Source organism: Cetorhinus maximus, chromosome 17 (genome assembly GCF_964194155.1).
Source record: "Cetorhinus maximus chromosome 17, sCetMax3.hap1.1, whole genome shotgun sequence".
Taxonomy (NCBI): domain Eukaryota; kingdom Metazoa; phylum Chordata; class Chondrichthyes; order Lamniformes; family Cetorhinidae; genus Cetorhinus; species Cetorhinus maximus.
This window is the reverse complement of record NC_135895.1, coordinates 51,627,111-51,634,687: the sequence shown is the minus strand read 5'-3', so window position 1 is coordinate 51,634,687 and position 7,577 is coordinate 51,627,111.

The following is a 7,577-nucleotide window of genomic DNA, read 5'->3' as shown; positions in this document are numbered from 1 at the left end:
AGCTTTAATTGAGTCATTCAAAAGGGCATTGGATGATTATTTAAATAGAATCAATGTGCAGGGTTATAGGGAAAAGGCAGGAGATTGGCACTAAGTTAAAATGCTCAGACAGCTAGTGCAGACACGATGGGCTGAATGGTCTCATTCTACACCATAACTGTCAATAAGATCAGGCCGGCATACCAAACTTTGGCTGTGGCCTGGATTCCAAAGAAATATATCTTTTAAAATCACTTCAAAGCACTTCCCTTCTTTCTGGTGGAGGAGTGGGGGAAACTTCTTACCCTGCCCCATGAACTGACTACTTACAACAGTCATTCCAGTATCCTGAGGCTGACAGGTGCTCTAGAAACTAGTGCTTTGGGCACCCACCATAAAGCGATGTACTCCCATTTCCATCCTGCTACTGTCTGTTCCCACCAGGCAGAGGCTGTGAAAATTGGCCCCAAAAAAGGTCTCCTAATATACTCTTCTCTCAGTTTTCCCTTTCTCCCATAGGTTATGCTGCTTCATTCAAGCTGAATATCAGCTAATCACTTCTCCTGCTCCTTTCAACTTTGGTGACTTACTTGTGGGCTTGGCCCTTTATCTAAGTTTCACAATAAAAATGCGTCAGATCTCTTGGCCCTTTCAAATCCAGGGCTGCCTTACTTATGGATTAGCAGCTGTGATCTGACCTTTGCAATACTGCAGCACAATATAATTAAACTTACGAACCTACAAAATCCAGATGTCTTTAATTAAGAACAGTATTGTATTTCAAACAACAGAAAAATGCTTGAAATATATTAATGCTTAGTGAGCAATAAACATAAAATTAAGTTTTTCCATCACATTAGAACATTCCGGTGCCAGCTCTGGTGGGTATAATTATCCAATTGGCTCAGTGATGTCATCTGAAAACACGCCACCTTATTCCACATGTACGCTGATGACACTCAGCCTCAACTGCCTCTGTATTGTCAGCCTGCGCGCCCCAGCTGATTCACAATTCTTCCAGTTAAGCATTAGGAAGTCCAGAACCATTGTCTTCAGTCCTCAACAACAAACTTGATTTCCTTGCCATCAATTCCAGTTGCCTCACTGGTCACTGTCTCAGGCTGAATCAGGCCGTTTGCAAACCCACCTTCTTATTTGACACAGTACTACTAGCCCAATATCCTCTTCTTCCAGCCTTCTACCTGCCCCTGCCTCAATTTATCTGCAGCTGCAACCTTCATCCATGCTTTTGTTATCTCCAGACTCAAATATTCCAATGATCTCTCTCTCCCCACACTACATAAATTTGAGTTTAATCAAATCTCTTCTGCCCATATCCTAACCTGCACCAAGTTCCCCTCATCCATCATGCCTGCATTCAGTGATCTACATTGGCTCTCAGTCCATCAATGTCTTAAAACTTTCATCCTTCGCATAAAATCTCTTCATGGCCTCAGTCCTCCCGATCTCTGTAACCTTATCCAGCCCTATGACCCTCGGAGAACTCTGTCTTCCTCCAATCCTGGCCTCTGGTGCATCCTGCTGTTCAGATCCTAATCTGCAGAGCTGCAGGCTTGCCAGATCTATATCAGAAATGAATACGGTCGGCTTCCATGGCAAAATCCTGTTCACGTTTGTGCAGCTGGCATGCCGATGTGACAGGATAATTGGTTCTCATGTTCTTCTTTTTGTCAAAATATATCTAATTACCTCTTTAACCAATTTAAGCTGCTTGTTTCAAACACTTTTCCCGGTTATTCCAAAAGTCTATTACTACCTGGCCAGACAAAGTAGTAGCAGTAGTTTTCTTAAAAGGCATTAGTGAACCAGGTGAGTTTTTACAACCCAGAAGCTTTTCATTAATTCTATGATGAGATGCAAACTCATAGGGCTGAATTTTCCTAGTGCGGTGGAGACGGGGTTGGAGGCAATTGGAAAGGGGAAGGGTCCTGGGGAGGCCTGGGAAAGAGGGGAGAATGTGTTGGGGCTGCTCCCTGACATCTTCCTGTCACTGGTTACATTTCCCAGGAACAGCTGAAGCAGGGTAACTGGAGCCTGCTGGTTGGCGGGGGACATCTAGGCATCTAACTGAGGGTGATAAGGGGGTCGTTTGCAACATTTGCACAGCATTTGGAATTTGTTAAAGGTGCAGACGTCACATGGGGTCAGTGGCTCACTGGCTACAATAAGGTAACAGCACAGTGGGAGGTGATTGTTGCCAATAACTAACAGGCAATAAGAAGTGCAGAGTTTCCAAGCAGGAAGGCTCAGGGCTGCCATTGGAAGGAAATGTACTTTAAAGAGATTTTGGTATTGAAGGACTACTAAGGACAGTAACTAGAAACTTTTTCCCAGGAGCCCTACAGCGAGCCCAGGGAAGGCAAGGAGGCTGACACCCACTGAGGGTTGAAGATGGTAAAGGGAGATGGATGACATGATCCTGCGCTGGCATTTATCATGAAGGGCACACAGTAGAAGTTAGGCAGGCAAATGCTCGAAGAAGCTGATACCAAGTACAAGGGCTCAACGTCTCAGCTCCATGTACTTATCAGAGCACCAGTGTCTCTGAAGACTCCATTATCGAGACAAGTAGTCACTGACCTATGCAGAATGCTGTAGGAGGAGTTGAGGCCCCTGGGATGTGGTGGGCACCCATTGCCTCTGGTGGTGAAGGTGACCATGGTGCTCAAATTTTCAACTACAGGGTTATTCCAGGGATGGCTCAGGACATTTGTGGAATCTCGCAATCTGTTGCCTACCTTTGCATCAGTCATGTAACGATGCCTAATTTGCAAGGGCAGGGGAGTACCTAAGTTTCCAGACTGATTATACAATGAGGCCAAGATGGGAATCGGTTTCGGAGCCATGACAGAATTTCCTCAGGTTCAGGGAATCACAGAGTTGCATGCATGTTGTTATAATTGTGAGACTTCATAAGACAGCTATGTTTTAAATTGTTTCTTTTAATTTAAGGGAAAACAGGGTGTCCTGGAATGGGGGTGTTGTAGGGTGGCCAAGTTATACTGTTATTAGTAGAGTTGAACTGCAGAACCTTCTTGGGTTGAAACATTAAGGCCAGGATTTTGCCCTTGGTGGGGTGCTCAGCGGGGCCAGTTTGGAAGCCAACCGTTGTCAGTGATCGGCTCCACACCACGAGTTCACACTGGTGGGCCAATTAAGGCCTGCCCAGCATGGAACATGAGCAGCAGCGCTCAGCGCTGCCTGTGTGGGCGGGGAAGAGGAGGGCGAGGGGGCCTAGCGCGATCTTTGTGCATGCGCGCGAAAGAGCGCTTCAATCTTGCTAAAACATGGAGCTGCCTCAGAAAAATGAAGCGCTATTTAAAAAAAAAAGGAAATAAAATTGTCATAAAACGTGTCCCCTCTGTCACATGACCTGGAGCACGTTTTTAATTCAAAAGTAAAATTTTAATTGATGTTTATTTGCTTTAGGAAACCTCGTCCTGCCCGTGGATGAGGTTTCCTAAAAATGCAAAGGCTGGTTGGCCTTTTCGCCTGCCCGCCAACTGTAAGGTTGGAAGAGCAGAGAAAAATTTATTTCAATTATAACTTTAATGTCCTTAATAAGCCTTTTAAATGTCGGTGGGTGCACTGCCGATTCCAACTTGCGCCCACCGACCGAAATATCGCGCGAGTTTGTGGCGATGTCAGGACACTCGGCTGACATCATCGCACGCCATTTTATGCTCGGTTGTGTTGGGTGCATGCCCACCCGACAAGCATTATATTCTGGCCTAAGTTTATTAAAATATACTCAGCAGCAACTATACGTGTGTTCCAACTCCAACTCTAACTCTACACTGACTGCGGAGGTAGCCTGCTCTACTCTCCTATTGCTTACTACAGATCATGTGATCTTTCCTAACAAGCTCTATTCTATAAGGTACATTACACACTAAATAAAATGATAATTACTATAGGGGATGGTGATTATACTGATTCTGATCGGAGACAGGCCCATGTTCTCTGTAACTGAAACCTAATAAAACTCAAGAGGGACAGCAGTTTTTGTAAAGACTCAAACACACAGGGACACAAAGGATTTACTGCTGTGGGGAGAAGCAGCCTTTATTCTGTGAAGAGCAGGGTGAACTGTTTTTGTGTTAACAGCTAAGCAGAATGCTCGCAAAAGTTGGTTTTCTGTTTGAAAGAAAGGAAACAGGACTGACGGGACTTTTCGAGATTGAAGGAACAAGGAGTCACTGAGGTGGGCCTTACTGGTAAAAGTTTGTTCTGGATTACTCCGTCGTAGTGGAACAATTTTCATAGGATGCTGGAAGATTCAACCTGTGTGGCAGGGGGAAGCGGGCCTGCTGGAGACTACGATTGTCTTGAAACTTAATCTTGTATTGCTACCCGTCTGCCAGAAGCATGACGTAAAGTAAAAACATATCAGGCAGCTGATTTTGATTGAGTTTGTTAGTTAATACAAAAGTGCCTTTTCTTTAAGTTGATGTATTAATTGTCTGTTAAGTAGTGTTTGATCAATGTTGATTTTAGTTTGTTTCTAACAGCAAAAGCCTTAAAACATAAAATCTTGTCCTGCAATTCTTTCCTTTATTCATATTCCTAAATTCATTATTTTTTAAAAAGTTATTGGCCATGATGGGTATCGTAACAATGTGGCTTGCAAGGCTCTCCCAGAGCAGCCAGGTGCTTTTGTCAGAAAAAGAGTCCATTCCCTCAAGGTGCAGATCGTGTGTGACCATTGCAAAATCATATGGCAAGTGTTCTAGGTTCCTGGGAAGCTGCCAGATCTAGACACGCTGAGATAATTTCAGGTGCCTCAATTATTCACTGCACTGGAAAGACTTTGTGCTTAGATCCTGGGTCACAAGGTGTGTCTGATGTCCTCTGCTGCACCACCTTCACCACTGGCCCTGCAGGAAAGACAAGAATGCTGTTAAAAATATCTTTACACAACCCTTTCCTCCTGGCTGTAGATGCTTATGAGCTTCATGTGATCATGATGGACCATCAGAAACAATAGATAAGAAAGATTAATGTGCACAGCCTTTGCATCTCTCACTCGGTCCAGGCTCCACACCCACTTTACCCTCTGCAACAGCCTGGCCTGCTGCCACCCTGCCAATCTCCATTGCTTCCTCCTCCATCTGTGTTATCATGTTACACCGCCATCTGTCTGTTGCCGCTAATTTCTCCTGCAATGACATCAAGATACAGTGCAATACAATTCTCCTGCCCCTGGGCTCCCCATAAGGCTGTGTGACTTTCATTAGCCATCATTGCATCACTGGGAGACCTGCATTCATCCCTGCTTGGCACTGTATTGAGCACTAATGAGTGTCCATGGTGCTCTGGTGATACATTACACTCTGTCTTAATGTACACATGGGTCCTTGTAGAGTCCCTGTGCACGCGGCATCCACACCGCTGCATGTGTATGGTCACCATATGTATTCAGGCTTCCCACCTTGCAATCATACATGTCACTTACCTTGACATCCCTTACTGGGTCATTGGAGTGCTTCTGACGCTATACCCAGGTCTGTACCATGACTCTGCAGCTACTCACTCTTTGACTACCTCCAGCCACGCAGGCTTTCTTTGTGAGGCTAGCTGGCCTCCTTCCCTGTCTGCTGGGAATAGAACCTATAATGTCTTGTGGTTCCCAGAAATCTGAAAAAATCACACTTTTAGACACAAATACTGGAGCTGAGATTGAATATATTTCTCCAGAACTCACCATGTGCTGCAGAACTTGTTTCGCATTACACAGCATTGTTAGCTGGGTACACTGACTGTAGTGCAGGAGTAAGTGATGTGGCATCCTGGATACTTATGTATACATGCACAAAACAATATAGTTCCTAACACTTTTGAAATAATATAAAAATATAACAGTAACTCTCTCCGTTCCCACACTGCCTGCAGGAGAACTTTTAGGGAGACATAATTGAAGTGTGGAGCAATGTTTCCTCACACTCCAGCCATCGCGCCACTCACTGCCTTCCACTGCATCCCTTCTGCAGCTTTCTCTGTGTGTAACCGATATGGCTGCTGCAGACTCCCCTTTAAAAATGGCGGCCTGAAGCTCCCTACCAGCACTGACTCATGCCCACCACCCTTTATTGGTCAGCACCCCCTACAGCCCTGATGCTAATTTGCTGCACAGCGGAAGATCGCTGCAGAAGTCCTGTCACCTGCACTTGTAGTCATATGACCCAGAAATGATCCCCAACATCAAGATGTCAACACTAAATTCATAATCCCTAGGTTACTAGTCCACTACCATTACTAGGCTACTATACCATCATGTAAAGTACAGATACCCCATTCAACTCAAGCTACTTGTTTTCCACAGGTGGCATATGCATGTTCCAATATCACAGGAACTATTGTACAGCATAATTTAATCCTTTATAAATATCCTTGACACTTTAACTTTCAACCTTATTTTTAATCAGATATTTATCCAGCTTTATTTTAAGAAAGGTTTAAAAAAACACCAAGCTTTTGCTGAGAATCTACTTCAATGTGAATTCTGGTAGTGCTGAGATAACTCTGAATATTGTGTTGTGTTGTTTGTTGAGTTGTCGCTACCCATGGTGTGTACTGCTTAGACAACATTAAGCAGTCTTGTAGACATTACCAATAAGTCTTTATTAATATTACTGAACTACGTACATACTTGAAGTATAGGGTACAGGTATGAAGAGGACTCCATGGCATGTCCTTACATGTTGATACCTAGCTCTACACTGCTGACCCAAGCTCTAGGTCAGGTGCCTTCTCACATCATCAGTGGGTGCTACTGCAATCAGTCCCAGGTTAACCCTTAATGTACTGGATCCTTGTGCTACACTATGGAAAAATCAACAATGACTGACCATGAGTGAAATTGTGCACCAATGTTTTTGAGTGCTACACTGGAGGCCTTGGTGCAAGTGGTGGAAAGAAGGAGAGATGCTTTGTATCCTTACAGGGGCTGGGATGTTCCCCAGGCTCATGCTTAAAAGACTGTGGTAAGAGATAGCAAATGGAGGTCAATACAAGAATGTAGGCCTAAGGATCTGGATGCAGTGCAGGAACAAGTTTAATGACCTCACATGAGTTATCAAGGTCAGTGTGTGCATTTTCAAATGTTATATACTACTAACTGTACCATTAGCCTCATCTGCACAATTCACTAGAACTGTCCACCCCCAACTTCCATTACTCACATACCAGCAATTATCTTTCAGGAGAAAATGGTGCACAAGTGCAGGCAGCAGGAATTAACGGGAGACGAAAGACATACCAGCATGTTTTAATGCTCATGGAGGAAACAATGTTGGTCATTTTTGGAAGGGCCATCGCTGAGGATATCTACATGCTGAATCCCCCTTCTGTTGTTCCCCTTCTCCCTCATCACTCCTGATTGATGATGTAAGAATGCAATTCTTACTCACACCTGTTCTCTCACCATAGCCAAACCCTTGTTCCTTAATCATTAACTGTCAAGCTCATTGGAACTGTTAACAGACCTGTCAAAATCAGCTATCAAAACTGTCAAAAGCAATTGTCAAGAGGACCTGTCAAAAGTGGCAAGAGGACCTGTGTTAAAAAAAGATTGCTTC